Raw genomic sequence first — 16228 nt, 5'->3', positions numbered from 1 at the left:
AGGTGGGTCAGTCACTGCATGGCCTCTCCTTCAGTTCCCAAACCCAGACACTATTGTGGATGCCAATGAGTGCTTGCTGACAGGAGCCTAATATAGCTGTCTCCTGAGAGGCTTTGCCAGTGCCTGACAAATATAGAAGTTGATGCCCTCTGCCATCCATTGGACTGAGCACAGGGTTCCCAATGGAGGAGTTAGAGAAAGGACCCAAGGAGCTGAAGGAGTTTGCAGCCCCATAGGAGGAACAACAATATGAACCAACCAATAAGCCCAGAGCTCCCAAGGACTAAACCATCAACTAAAGAGGACAAATGGAGGGACTCAAGGCTCCAGCCAAATATGTAGCATATGATGGCCTTGTGGGATGTCAATGAGAGGGGAGGCCCTTGGTCTTGTGAAGGGCACCAGTGTAGGGGAATGTCAGGACAAAGAAGCTGGATTGGGTGGGTAGTGAGCAGGGAGATGGGGAATGGGATAGAGGGCTTTTCAGAGGGGAAATGAGGAAAGGAGATAATAAGTGAAAAAAAAGATAGTTTATCTTATCTTGATTTATCTTTGGTCATGTGTATATGTCTAGAAAGTCATCCATTTTGTTTATATTTTCCAATTTTGTGGAGTACTGGATTTTGAAGTCTGAACTAATCATTCTTTGAATTTCCTCAGTGTCTCTTGTTATCTCTTCCTTTTAATTTCTGATGTTGTTAATTTGGGTACTGTCTTTCTGCCTTTTAGTTAGTTTGGCTAAGGGTTTTTCTATCTTGTTGATTTTCTCAAAGACACTGCTCCTCTAATTTAACTGATTCTCTGCATTGTTCTCTCTCTCTCTCTCTCTCTCTCTCTCTCTTTACAATTGATTGATTTCAGCCTTTTTTCTGCCATCTACTCTCCTGTGTGTGTTTACTTCTTTTGTTTCAAGAGCCTTCAAACACATTTTTAATTCATTACTATGAGAACTCTCCAATTTCCTTATGAGAACATTTAGTGCTATGAATTTTCTTCCTAGCACTGTATTCATAGTATCTCATAATTTGGGGTATGTCGTGCCCTCATTTTCACCAAATTCTAGAAATTATTTAATTTCTTTCTTTCTTCTGTGACCCAGTGATTATTGAGTAGAAGGATGTTCATTTTCCATGAATGAAGCCATGAAAAGGCTTCTTTTGCTGTTGAAGTTCGGATTTAATCTATGGTGATCTGATAAGATGTGTGCAGTTATATTTCAAACTTTCTGTATCTGTTGAGGTTTGCTTTGTGACTGATTTTATGATCAATTTTGGAGAAAGTTCCATGAGGTACTAATAATAAGATATTCTTTTGTGTTTGGGTGAAATGTACTTTAGATATCTGTTAGGTGCATTGAGTCATAACCTCTGTTAGTTTTGTTATTTCTCTGTTTAGTTTCTGTCTTGATGACCTGTCCAATGGTGAGAGTGGGGTGTTGAGGTCTCCCACTATTAATGTGTGGAGTTCAATTCGTCATTTAAGCTTTAGTAATGTTTATTTTATGAATGTGTGTGCCCTTGCACTGAGATGGTAGAGTTTTCCTTTGATGAGTATGCAATGTCCTTCCCTGGCTCTTTTGATTATTCTTGGTTTAAAGTCTATTTTATTAGATATTAGAATAGCACTCTAGCTTGTTTCTTGGATTCTTTTGCTTGGAAACTCTCTTTTAGCTTCTTATACTGAAATAATAACTATTTTTGTTACTGAGATGAGTTTCTTGTATACAGCAGAATGGTGGATTCTATTTAGTCATCCATTCTGGTAGTCTGTGTCTTTTTACTGGGGAATTGAGTCCATTGATTTTGATAGATATTGCTGACAAATCATTGTTACTTCCTAATATTTTGATGTTTGTGATGGTTCAGTGTGTGTATATGTGCATGTGTGTTAATAGTGTGAAATAATTTATTTCCTGTGTTTGCTTGAGTATAGATAGCATCATTAGAGTTTTCCTTCTGGTATCCTCTGTAGGGCTTGGTTGGTGAAGATGTGGTGATTGAATGCTTTGCTGGGTATGAGAGCCTGGACTGACATCTATGGTGTCTTAGGGCCTGCAAGACTTTTGCTCAGGCTCTTCTAGCTTTTAGAATCTCAGATGAGGAATAGAGTGTAATTCTGTCTTTATATGCTTGACCTTTTTTTTCTTGCTGCTTTTAAAATTCTTTCTTTGTTCTATATATTTAGCATTTAATTATTATGTGGCAGGAGGATTTTCTTGTCTGGTCCAATCTGTTTGGTTTTCTGCAAGCTTCTTGTACCTTTATAGGTATCTCTTTCTTTAGGTTGGGAAAGTTTTCTTCTATGAGTTTGTTGAAGATGTTTTCTGTGCTTTTGAGCTGGGAATCTTCTTCTATTCCTATTATTCTTCTGTTTGGTGATTTCATAGTGTCCCAAAATCCCTGGATGTTTTGTGTTATGAACTTTTTAGATTTTCCATTTTCTTTGACTGATATATTGATTTATTCTACTGTATCTCATACACCTGAGATTCTCTCTTTCATTTCCTGTATTTTGTTGGTGATGCTTATGTCTGTAGTTCCTGTTAATATTCATAGTTTTGCATCTCCATGATTGCCTCAGTTGGTGTTTTCTTTATTGCTTCCATTTCCCTTTCCAGGTCTTAGACAGATTTATTCATAACTTTCACCTATTTGATTGTAGTTTCCTGAATTTCTTTATACTTGTTTTCTTCCTCTTTTAATGCCTCTATCTGTTGGGATGTATTTTCCTGTATTTCCTTAAGGGTTTATTCATGTACTCTTTATAGGCCTCTATTATCTTTATAAGATTGGGTTTATGATTCTCTTCTTGTGCTTCAGTTTCATTTGGATATCCATGGTTTGTTGTGGTAGGATATCTGGGCTTTGGTGGTGCCATATTGCCACGGGACTTGTTGATTGTGTTCTTATACTATCCTTTAGGCATCAGATTTTCCCTGGTGTTAACTGGAAGATCCAAATGGCAGCAGGGCTTTTTGGGAAGTTGGGAGGAGCCATGGGCCAGGCAGTGTAGCTCAGCTTACCCTACTTTGTTGGCTATGCCTCAGGAAGACCCCAGTCTGCATGCTGTGTCAGGTTGGAGTCTATTCAGCAGATTGTGTCTCAGTCAGACTGAGGTGGGGTGGCAGGCAGATCCAACAAGGATGGGTGATTAGTCAGTGTTCCAAGATGGTTAGTTTTGGGGCTTCCATAGGTTTTTATGTTGGGAACAGGATGATCTTGGGATCCCACATGTCTTCTCTGGACTGAGGAGAAAGGATAGAGGTAGACAATGGTGCTCAGGAGACTGTGCATGCCACTCACCTCTGCAGGCTATCCCGGGCAGATCCAGAACTATATCATTATTGTTTAAGTTCATGTGTCTAGAGTCCAGACCATTTTGGCCTATATTAAATTAAAGTAATTTATTGAGAAAGTAGCTGGATCCTATGTCAAGTTAGCAAAATGGTAGCCAAAGAATCTTCTTTAGGATTTATGGACTCTTTAGCCATTGATGCTTAGATGGATTCACAATACCAGGCACGACTTCCCTCTAATTGAGCAGACATTAAATCCAATCAGACAGCTGTTGGCTAGCACCAACATATTAGTGACACTCCTGTATTGTTGGCCATATATTATTGGGCCAGTCACTATTATAGTTCACAGGATTGCTGGTGAGGTAAAGAGAGTCAGTTTTCTTCAGGGTTATGCCCTATGATAGACTGTGCATGCCCAAGTGGTCACCTCTACACCCATATGCATATAGTCAACACTAATTGAAGTCAATACATTATACACACATACACAAAATGATGATTATAGAAGCCATGAATTTGATATGTAAATTTGTAAAGACATAATGCAAGTTTGGGATGCAGAGGGAGTGGATATTATTAAAATGCATTAGGCTGATGTATGAGTTTCTAAAATAAATAGCAAAATATAAATGTAGAAGTTCTATCAGAACATGTCCTTAGCCCAACTAAGTATATAGTTCTTCTAACATGAGACAGAAAGTCTAGCATGATTGCCATATGAGACATTTTTACATCATCCATATTTTGGTTATTGCTTAATTAAATGAAGTATAAGTAGCAAAGTTAATTTGGATAAAAGTAGTAAAACTCTTGAAATAGGAAATAGAACTGCAATATTCTCTAAGAAATTAATAGGAAATGAAATTCTAAGGAAGTATGCAAATCCATCCATTGTTTTAGACAGTGAGTAGACTTACAAAAATGTGGTTGATAATGTTATTGTTAAGAAGAGAAAATATAAAAAAATAGGAGTCTTTATATTCAATTTGCATTCTCTTGAATAATAGATGAACATTGTTTTATATATAATATATATATATATATATATTGAACTTGGCTTGAAACCAGATCATATATATGAGGTCGCTTAGTGTAGTCTCTGAATTTATGTCTAATAATAACCCTCAAAGCAAAGACAATGTGTTATGAACAAGCTTTAGGCACAACAATGAAAATGCATAATACAATGGAGGAAGATAAAGTCAGAATAATTTTAAGAATTAAATGGGTGAAAAACTGATAAATGTGCTCTATGTATTCAGAAAAGTCCTTTGGCATAGACACACTTTCACGGGGTAAAAAAGAAAAGTAAGCATCGGATGAAATTGCTCCTTTGCAATTGATATTAATCAGCAAGTGTTGAGTTAAAGTGGTTGCAGAAATGCCAAACAGCAGCCACAACAGAACCCCCAACAACCTTCCTTTGAGCATCAGGCAGGAAGAACAGCAAGAACACTGACTCTGTATTCTGATCTAATGCTAATTTAGGAGGATGCCAAAGCTTGGAAAGTAAAAAACAAAGCATTTGGACACAGGTATTGCTGATGAAAATTCTGTTTCAGCCCAAAACATGGAGCTAAAATTGTTTTTTCACTGGTATTCAAATGGAAGGTCCATCAGGAGAGAATTGGATTTGGCTTTGAAACTCTGAAGAACTGATTCACTCATAGCTTTTTAAGAATGCGTCCTGGCACAGCTAACTGCAAACTCCTCTTTCTCAACCTCTTTCTCATCTCACTGGGATGTGAGGCTGTGTGGAAGAAACTTCTTCAAAAAATATACTTAAGACAAAGCAAAAATATGTCTGGTTTTATAAATATCAAATGGATAGCTTTTATAAATTTTACTTTATCAATATTACTGTACAAAACTCAATTTCTAACTTTATGAGTGTTAGCCTTCCAAACAAGGAATTTTATATTCCTTTATTAATAAAGCCATGTGTTTAGAGAGTTTTGCATATGTACATGGTGTCTATTGCAAGTCTATTTGCCTATGCCATGGCATAGGCAAAAATCTGACACTTTGGGTTTTGATTTACTATGCATTCAAGTTTTCTTCCATGACACTTAATGATTATGTCCTGCCTTATGGTGCTCTTAGGTGTGTCATATATTTATTTAAATTTTACAATTTTAATACAGAAATCAAAATCTTCAATGTGCCTCCTTTTCACATTCCAGCTAAAGTTTCTGATGAAAGTGATTCCCCAAGAATGAGAGGTAATAGCCAGCTATTGGATGGAACACAGGGCCCCCATTGGAGGAGCTAGAGAAAGCACCCAAGGAGTTGAAGGGGTCTGCAACCCGATAGGTGGAACAACAATATGAACTAACCAATACCCCCAGAGCTCCTGTCTCTAGCTGCATATGTAGCAGAAGATGGCCTAGTCGGCCATCATTGGGAAGAGAGGCCCCTTGGTCTTGCAATCTTTATATGTCTCAGTACAGGGGAATGCCAGGGCCAAGAAGCAGGAATGGGTGGGTGGGGGAGCAGGATGGGGGGAGGGTACAGGGAACTTTCGGGATAGCATTTGAAATGTAAATAAAGAAAATATCTAATAAAAAATAAAATAAAATAAAATAATTAAAAAAGTAAAAGTGATATGTTGATTAAGCATTCATTCAACCTAGAAATAAGTCTTTACATGAACTACCACTTAATCTTCACAACTTGAGATGCAGGTACTGTTACAACTTCCCATATATCAATGACAAAATGAAAACTAAAAGATTTATTATTTATAAAACTATTTATTATTTATTAAAACTAAACAATTTATTCAGGGTCCCTTCACTCATTAGTGATGGTTCTTGGTTTGGATCTCAGGCCCTGTGAGAGCTGAAACTTGAACCCAGAACCATTATCTATACCATCCTTCATTAAGAAGGCTAGGGAAGGAGAGCTGAAGAAAAAGGATGCCTTGTGAATGAGATGCTGCTAGGATGCCATGTGGAAGAAGGCAGTGAAGATAACGCTTAAAGATAAAGTGAAGTGAAAAACAGGCAAGAGTTGGAACTAAAGATTGAAGGTGTGAAAAAAAGGTAAACTTGACATGGAAGTTCCAAGACAAAGAGTTCAGACTCTGACTGAGAGCATGAAGAGAGTACAGCTAAGTAGAAATTAGACTAGGAACAACGACATGACTAAAGGCATAAGAACAACAGAGCTCTTCCTGTGGAAAAGACCTTCCATCCTTCCCTTGAATTGATAGCTGAGCCTGAGAATGTAAAGTCCTATTCTCAAATGATTAAATTAATTGTTAAACATCTGCGTAGCTTGAAGATATATGGTGAGCCTGTATCTAACAGTGTTGAGCACGTGTTGTCATCCAAAAGAAAGCTATTCATGTTTGAAAATTAATTTTTTTGAACATCTGCCAATGTTTCTTTTTCTTTTATCTTTTTTTCTTTGCTTTGGTTTTTCTTTTCTTTCCTTTCCCTTTTTCTTTTCTCTCCTGTCTTTCTTTCTTTCTTTTTTTCATTTTTTCTTTCTTTCTTTTTTTCATTTTTTCTTTCTTTCTTTCTTTCTTTCTTTCTTTCTTTCTTTCTTTCTTTCTTTCTTTCTTTCTTTCTTCCTTCCTTCCTTCCTTCCTTCCTTCCTTCCTTCCTTCCTTCCTTCCTTCCTTTCTTCCTTCTTTAGTGTATGTGCAAATACATTTTTATGGTTTTAAAAGTACAGTAGCACACATGCAGAGGTCAGTAGAGAATTTTGAGTGTCTGTTCCCATTATTATGTGGGTCCTAAGGAGTGGAACACAGGTCATCAGGCTTGGTGGCAAGTATCATTACCGATTGAGATATCTCTAAATCTCCAATATTTTTTCTTTGGCATTAAACCTCTAAACTTTCAAAGACTTGGTCTTAAAAAACAACAACAACAACAACAACAAAAACAACAACAACAACAACAACAAAAACAAAAAAACAAGAAAAACCAAAACGAAAGCAATTCTTATTCAGGATTTTAAACTCTGTGTGTGTGTGTGTGTGTGTGTGTGTGTGTGTGAGAGAGAGAGAGAGAGAGAGAGAGAGAGAGAGAGAGAGAGAGAGAGAGAGAGAGAGAGAGAGAATTCACATGAATGAGTGCAGATGTACTTTAAAGCCAGAGCTGTCAGTTATTCCTGTAGCTAGAATAACAGGTGATTGTCAATCACATCACATGAGTTATACGAAACAAACATGAGTCCCTTGCAAGAGTGGCACATGCTCTTAACTTCCGAGCTATTTCTCCATCCCTTCTCCCCATTTTAGCTTAAACGTTGCAGTGTGAAATAGTGGAAAACTGAACTAGTTAGGGATTATCTTTCTCTTACGACAAATCTGGGTAAAGAAATTGATGCAAAATCAAAGTGATTTGAAGAATTTGGTTGTGTCTTTCTAGAAGCCTGACATTGGCCAATAAAGAAATATTGACAATGGAAGCTGAGGCTCCAGAGGCTAGACTAAAGGGAAAATGTCATGGAAGAGAAGAATAATTGATAAGTATCCGAAGTCATGCTTCAGTCAGCAGCTATTCTGTCTTCTCTCTTAGGCAGAGTATAAGTGTGTGCCTGATCATCTGGCAGGGTTTCTGAATGGCAAGATTCTAGGCTCTCACTATGGAATGAGAACTTGAGGGGTCAAAGTCTGAACAGCTTAGTCTCTACTCACTGTCTATTACAATCTGAGGGCTCTGTGTGAATGTGGAAGTGGAGACAGGCCATAGGATGCATATTCTTCCTTTTGCTAGTAGGTATTTAATAAGGGAGAGTATATTTCTAGTCAATTTGGTAATGTACCACAGAGGTACATCATTATCACACTGCAGCTACTGCTAGAGATTGATTTTCTGTTGATGTCCATTGGCAGACTATATTTAATGACTTTTTGGGTCTTTCTATATGGTTGCAGAATCAACCTACGTGGTCCTCTCGTTGCAGTACAATGATATTTCATGGTGATGGACTTTTCCCAGAGTGCAAGAGAAATATCTAGGCTATCTCAAAGTTTTAAAAATATTTTAAAAAGTGGAAGTGAGAGGCTATTCCAGAAACCATGGGTATGTTCGGAGCATGACAAACAATGGCCCATTGCAAATGCCTAGACATTTTCATGTAGACATCACAGTTGTTTGCTAATGTGGCTGTTATCAGGTGACATGTGCTTAGATGAGAAGAGTAAAAGGAAAAAAAAGAAGTATTAGATTAAGTGTCTTCCTCTGATTGTGTTGCTGTAACAAAATTTGTGGGTCACAATGATAATTCTGTTTCTCACAGTTCTGGAATCTGGAAAACACAAGGTACTGGTGTCTTTGATGTTTCCTGAGGGCCATGCTCTGAATCTAAGACAATGCCTTGATGCTGCAATCTTCTAGAGAAGACAGTATCATCACAGAACAAAAGTCATGGAAGAGGCACAGTTAACCAATCAAGTTAGTAAAAGGCGGTGCCAGGTGTCCATCCTGCCATCTCATGGGATGTACTTGTCCTAGAATAGATTTGGATGGGCTCTAAGACACAATCATATTTAAAACATGGACTTTCCTTTGCAAATTTTTGTTTTGAATTGGTCAGGATCATGAAATTTGTAAGGAGTAAATTGCTGTGCCGTAATGTCAAGAAATGATACTCTTGCCAGTAATTAATTGATATATGCAGAGTCTTCATGAGTTAATAATTTCTAAATTATTCTCCTCTCAATACCATGGTAGGGAAGTTGTTTTTGTTTTTGTTTTTGTTTTTGTTTTTGTTTTTGTTTTTGTTTTTGTTTTTGTTTTTTGTTTTTGTTGTTGTTGTTGTTTTTTAAATAATGTGAGTTCTAAATGGGTACGGTGAAATTTAAAATGAACAGAGTTTGGGTGAGACCATAATGACATTCAAGCACACAAACATCTTACACAGAAACTCTAAATGAAAATTCTGAGAAGTGTGTGTTTTCTAAAGTCACAATGACAAGAGAGTAACAGAAAGGAAAGAAAAGAAAAAGGAAATAAAACCAAAACCCCCAAATCAAAGTAATGGTAAGAAGATGCAGTCCGAGGAACAGGAGAACACACAGCCTTCTTGATGTTTTTTATGAATTAACAATGCAGTTCTCAGAAATGGTAGATTTAAACAAAATATGAAGCACATGTCTAAGATTTTGTGGCTTCCTTTAGAACCATTTTAGCTTAGTGTTGGCATAGTAGAGGCATTGTAACATACCAGGGTCTGGAGGAAGGTAGTGGACCACAATAGACTTTAGTGTTTATTTAAGCCACCACATTCTATTTTTAAAAAGATTTACTTATTTTATGTATATAAGTACACATCAGAAGAGGACATCAGATCCCATTACAGATGGTAGTGAGCCACCATGTGGTTGCTGGGAATTGAACTCAGGACTTCTGGAAGAGCAACCAATGCTCTTAACCACTGAGCCATCTCTCCAGCCCAAGCCACCACATTTTTTAATACATGATTTTCCCTCTCTGTTAACAATAGATTTCTAGGTGATAGCTACTATTTGGAAGAACACTATGTATAATTTTTTTTTTTTTTGTTTTTTTCGAGACAGGGTTTCTCTGTGTAGCCCTGGCTGTCCTGGCACTCACTTTGTAGACCAGGCTGGCCTCGAAATTTTATCTAGAACTTTCTTTGAATGTTTAAGTAAATTATATTCTGAAATGTGAGCTTGCTTTTGGGGGGAGGCAAATTAAAAAGTTATGGATGTATACTTTGCAAAATTAAAGTAACTTAATTCAATAGAAGTGACCATTATATGCTCCAAATAAGCAGAATACTGCTTCAGTTACTGACACTCTTCACAATGTAGTTCCATTGAGTTATGCCACATGGCAATATTCTGTGTATGATTGATGTTTTATTATGCACATAACCATCAGCACAATGTAACTCTGACTCCAAAATAACTCCTAGCTTCATGCTATAATGACTTCCATCTTTGTCCCAGCCATTCACTGATCTTTCTCACTATAGATTAGCTTGAATTTCTAGGAATTTTACATAAATAATGCTAATTATACAGTATGCATTCCTTTAATTTTTAAAAACTCAGTACATAATTTTGGGGCTCACTCGTCTGTATTCTGCCCATATTGTTCATTTAGTTTGGTTACTAGTGAACAGTCCTTTGTTGAATGCTATATTACATACATTCTTTGCCTGTTAGTGGGTTATGGCCCATTTTTAGGTGCTGAAAGTTGAGCTTTTATGAGGAGTTGTATGCACATATCTTTGTGCGGATATATATGTAATGAAGATATTCCTTAATTATATCCTCCGAGGCTATCCTCGGAGATTCCTCAGTTTAGAAGAGTCTATTATAAATAAGGCTGCTATGAACATAGTGGAGCATGTGTCCTTCTTACTGGTTGGGACATCTTCTGGATATATGCCCAGGAGAGGTATTGCTGGATCCTCCAGTAGTACTACGTCCAATTTTCTGAGGAACCGCCAGACTGATTTCCAGAGTCGTTGTACAAGCTTGCAATCCCACCAACAATGGAGGAGTGTTCCTCTTTCTCCACATCCTCGCCAGCATCTGCTGTCACCTGAATTTTTGATCTTAGCCATTCTGACTGGTGTGAGGTGGAATCTCAGGGTTGTTTTGATTTGCATTTCCCTGATGATTAAGGATGTTGAACATTTTTTCAGGTGCTTCTCTGCCATTCGGTACTCCTCAGGTGAGAATTCTTTGTTCAGTTCTGAGCCCCATTTTTTCATGGGGTTATTTGATTTTCTGGAGTCCACCTTCTTGAGTTCTTTATATATATTGTATATTAGTCCCTTATCTGATTTAGGATAGGTAAAGATCCTTTCCCAATCTGTTGGTGGCCTTTTTGTCTTATTGATGGTGTCTTTTGCTTTGCAGAAGCTTTGCAGTTTCATGAGGTCCCACTTGTCAATTCTCGATCTTAAAGCACAAGCCATTGCTGTTCTATTCAAGAATTTTCCCCTGTGCCCATATCTTCAAGGCTTTTCCCCACTTTCTCCTCTATAAATTTCAGTGTCTCTGGTTTTATGTGAAGTTCCTTGATCCACTTAGACTTGACCTTAGTACAAGGAGATAGGAATGGGTCGATTCGCATTCTTCTACATGATAACAACCAGTTGTGCCAGCACCATTTGTTGAAAATGCTGTCTTTCTTCCACTGGATGGTTTTAGCTCCCTTGTTGAAGATCAAGTGACCATAGGTGTGTGGGTTCATTTCTGGGTCTTCAATTCTATTCCATTGGTCTACTTGTCTGTCACTATACCAGTACCATGCAGTTTTTATCACAATTGCTCTGTAGTAAAGCTTTAGGTCAGGCATGGTGATTCCACCAGAGGTTCTTTTATCCTTGAGAAGAGTTTTTGCTATCCTAGGTTTTTTGTTATTCCAGATGAATTTGCAGATTGCACTTTCTAATTCGTTGAAGAATTGAGTTGGAATTTAGATGGGGATTGCATTGAATCTGTAGATTGCTTTTGCCCCTCAACAGAGGAATGGATACAGAAATTATGGTACATTTACACAATGGAGTACTACTCAGCTATTAAAAAGAATGAATTTATGAAATTCCTAGCCAAATGGATGGACCTGGAGGGCATCATCTTGAGTGAGATAACACAATCACAAAGGAACTCACACAATATGTATTCACTGATAAGTGGATATTAGCCCAAAACTTAGGATACCCAAGATATAAGATACAATTTGCTAAACGCATGAAACTCGGGAAGAATGAAGACAAAAGTGTGGACAGTATGCCCCTTCTTAGAATTGGGAACAAAACACCCATGGAAGGAGTTACAGAGACAAGGAGCTGTGATGAAAGGATGGACCATCTAGAGACTGCCATATCCAGGGATCCATCACATAATCAGCTTCCAAACGCTGACACCATTGCATACACTAGCAAGATTTTGCTGAAAAGACCCAGATATAGCTGTCTCTTGTGAGACTATGCCGGGGCCTAGCAAACACAGAAGTGGATGCTCACAGTCAGCTATTGGATGTATCACAGGGCTCCCAATGGAGAAGCTAGAGAAAGTACCCAAGGAGCTAAAGGGATCTGCAACCCTATAGTTGGAACAACATGATGAACTAACCAGTACCCCGGAGCTCTTGTCTCTAGCTGCATATGTATAGAACGATGGCCTAGTCGGCCATCACTGGAAAGAGAGGCCCATTGGACTTGCAAACTTTATATGCCCCAATACAGGGGAATGTCAGGGCCAAAAGAATGGGAATGGGTGGGTAGGGAATTGGGGGGGAAGGTTATGGGGGACTTTTGGGATAGCATTGGAAATGTAATTGAGGAAAATACGTAATAAAAAATATTAAAAATTAAAAAAAAAGAAAGAGTCATTTCAATAGTCCTTTCCAAAGTTATTTGACCAATTCTCTAATATGTTGTAACTGCGGTTATTATATTCGTGGTACCAAACCTGAGAATGTTTACTTTTTCTTTAATCACCTCTTTTGTTGATATTTTCCAATAGCTGTACCTAAGAAGCTACCCATTACTACTTATCCCACCATGTTAAATCCTTCCCATCAGTCCCTTTATCGAAATTTGCCCTATTTGTGTAGAGTCCTTGTTTGGTTTGAGACACTATTGTCCTGACTTTGGTGTTTGAATACTTCTGAATGCTAATGTAAAACCATGCTGTCAAAGCCTTATAACTTTGTACCACTCAACAAGTGCTCCCTCATTACACTTGGTTATTATTGTGTGTATATGTATGTATGTATGTATGTATGTGTGTGTGTGTGTGTGTGTGTGTGTGTATGTATGTAAGAATATGCATGTTGGTGTAGGCATCATGTGTAGGAGGTATATGTCGGTGCGTGTAGAGGCCAGAGGTCTGCTATTTTTGGGCATCATTCTTCAGGAGCCCACACACCCTATTTTTTTTCAGATAGGGTTTTTCACTGTGTTCAGGAAATCACTGTGGGTTGGCCAGCCAGTGGGCCTCAGGAATCTACCTGCCTCTGCTTACCAGCACAGAATTAAAGGTATGTACCACCATAGGTGGTGGGAATAGAACCCGGCTCTCTATGTTTGTATAATAAGTGTTTTTAAGCTGTATCTGTGTTTATACTGCTTAATAGTCATTTGCAATCCATAAACTGCCCTTCAGTGCATTTTCCCTTGGATTACAGATTTCTACATGGCATATCTGAGTCATATGCTTGCAGTCTTCTTTCCAGGTCTTCGGATCTATCGAGCCCCAAGTGATCTGCTCACTTAGCTGGGACTGAGGACTGGGCTCTATATTGCTCATGAAGATCTGTAAAGATGTATAGGGTTCAGAATTGGCTCTTCATGCAACAGGATTCATCCTGGAAAAAACTGTACATAGGTCCGTCTATTTACACAAGTACTTGATGCCGGGACAGCTACCATTGTAACCATGTACTAGTGACAGGCAATGCTGACACATTGTGGATCTGATATCTAGTTTATAAATAAGTAGGCATTGTCTTCAATTATGTAAAGTGGGTGAATTCACCTGTTAGATACTTTCCCTATGTACTGGTTCTGTGGAATAACTCTTCTATTATATGGTGCCAACCTATCAGCCTACTTTCTATATACCCAAACTGATTGTTACTTCCATGCCTGAGCACTGCAGTACTTATTATACGCCTTCGAGATACATTTTCACAGGTCTTCAAATAAACCAGCTGTTAATATCACTTGCATGCCAGGTGAGGGTGACTATATTGGAGAGGGATGCTTTGTCCCCACCATGCACACTTATTTAACCTGTAATGTTCATATTGGAATATATTTCCTAGCACTTACTAGTCAGAACATCTCTTTATTTCACTTACGAATTCTTAGCTGAACTTCTCCCTACATAAGCACTGTCATGCTGCTCGAAATGAATTTGAAGGACAGCCCCAAACAATATATACAGATGCCAATTCTCAGTGTTTGCACATAAGACTTCTCTTTGTTAATTTAAATCCTGTGAATGAACAGGTTAACCTACATGCCTACTATAATCCTAGTCACCATTTGAAGCCCAATAAATAACATTTTTATGAATTTCCTATACATACATATTTATCTTCTCTCATAGTAGTTTTAATATTTATTTTTCTATGTTATTGTTTTCATGCCATCATTGTGAGTTTAGTAAGAAGCAGAATTAGAGAGATATGTTGTCCTACTTTAATACATATTTTGGGTTTCAAAACATCAGCAATATTGAAAAGATATTTGCGACTTCAGAAAAAAAAATCGATGCTAAGACCAATCTCTTCGATTGTTTGTTTTGAAATATTTAAAGCATACATAAAGCGATGAATGATGAATACTATTATGCTAATATCAATGTACTCACCACCAGTTTTAAAACATTGATATGAAGATATTAATTCCTTGTGTGGCTGCCCTACAATCTTTTCCTCTTCCTTTCTCCTCAGTTGCAACCATGACCTTGAAGTTAGTGTCTTTATTATCAGGTCCTGTGTATGTGTGCATGGATATTTTCTATTGTTATCTTTGCTGTGAGAAGATGTGTATACACAAAAAAGAACTATTTTTGGATGTTTTGCTTGTGAGAAGATATACATACAATAGGCAGTATTATTCTGAATGTTTCTAATGAGTATAGGGGTCATTTTATACCTTCTTTCTTTATTGCTATGTTCCTCAGATTGTCTGTGTTGATGCCTGAAATGGTAGAACCCAGTGTGGAGATCACCTATTTTAATTGCTATGTAGTATTCTTCTATGAAATGCTTCTATACCTTGTTGGTGTATTATTTTGGTGAAAAGCCATATAAGCATATACATTCCCTTTTCACCTTTTGAAACAATACCATATTGAACATTCTCATACAATTTGCTGGTGGCCTTGGAACAAATTACTCCATTACTGAGCTGGGTTTCCATTTTGGAGGGAGGGCGTTTATTGTCATTAAGAACACATGTACAGGAGCCATGGTTCAAATCCTTCTTGGCTGCCATTTTCAGGATGCAGTGAACACCAGTCATTTTCTACTCTCAGTGTGTGTGCCTTACCTCAGCCCTTAACATCAAGCAGTGAACCTGGCATTGGTCTTTTTGGCCCTAGTCTGTCTGTTCAGAGCCAATCCCTAGCAGCTACTGCTACTTTTGAAGCCAGAGACCAGCAGGTCCATGGGTTCACATAACAACTACTTTGCATTTGGGTTCCATTTCTGATCCACTGAGAGGCTTATATTTTGAGCCCTGAGATTAGTGGTCTTTTAAAATACTTTATTTACCATTGCTTTGAGTCTGGTGCAGGGGGAGTGAGTGAAACATGAACTTCTTTGCTCTCCATAATCAGAAGTTGATAATACCTGGACGACCTTTTAAAATAAGCACATATTTTTAGATCTGTCTAGTCGTGGATTTTTTTTTTTGAGCTGGAAGGCATTTTAAAGAAAAGGCCAATAACTTTACTTTATAGCAGAGGGAATTGTGGTCGTGAGAACCTAAGTGATTTACTGATGTCACATCTGTAGTTGATGATGGCAAGCCCAGGCTGAAGCCCGTGGGTCTCCTCTATTCTGCCTTTGCAACTGCATCCACTGTCATGGTTTTCTCTATAAGCTAAGATTAAATGTAGCATTCTATTTTGACAGGAGCAGAAGAACATACAGGAATTTAAGAAATTAGAAAAAAAAATGACATCTTATCTTAAAACTAGTTTGAAATGTTTTCTTTGAGATAGAGTTGAGAGAGAATGATAATACACTTGCTTCTGCACTAGGCTGAATATATTTTCATTAGAAGTCAGACTGCCTTTGACTCTGGGTTCCTGCTGCATTTGGTTACCTTGCTTCTTTTGAAACTTATAACGATGGGCTCATCAATAATGTTGCAGATACTTCCAGCGCCCTGGAGTGTTGGGCCCGATATGAAGTGTGATGAACGAGTGTGACCAACATCGATGGAGATAGCCCATATTTCTACTGTCACATA

The 16228-nt window shown here is 37.8% G+C and overlaps 1 protein-coding gene across 3 annotated transcripts in view; it reads left to right on the top strand.

Annotated features, from left to right (window-relative positions):
- Positions 1–16228, top strand: part of Trhde (thyrotropin releasing hormone degrading enzyme) — a 415327-nt gene that overhangs the window by 222213 nt on the left and 176886 nt on the right. The window lies entirely within an intron of this gene.

The sequence above is a fragment of the Mus caroli genome, unplaced genomic scaffold (genome assembly GCF_978045245.1).
Source record: "Mus caroli unplaced genomic scaffold, Mus_caroli_1 scaffold_9, whole genome shotgun sequence".
In the NCBI taxonomy this organism is placed as follows: domain Eukaryota; kingdom Metazoa; phylum Chordata; class Mammalia; order Rodentia; family Muridae; genus Mus; species Mus caroli.
Note: the sequence above shows the minus strand (reverse complement) of the source record. Positions and strands in the feature narration are given on the sequence as shown.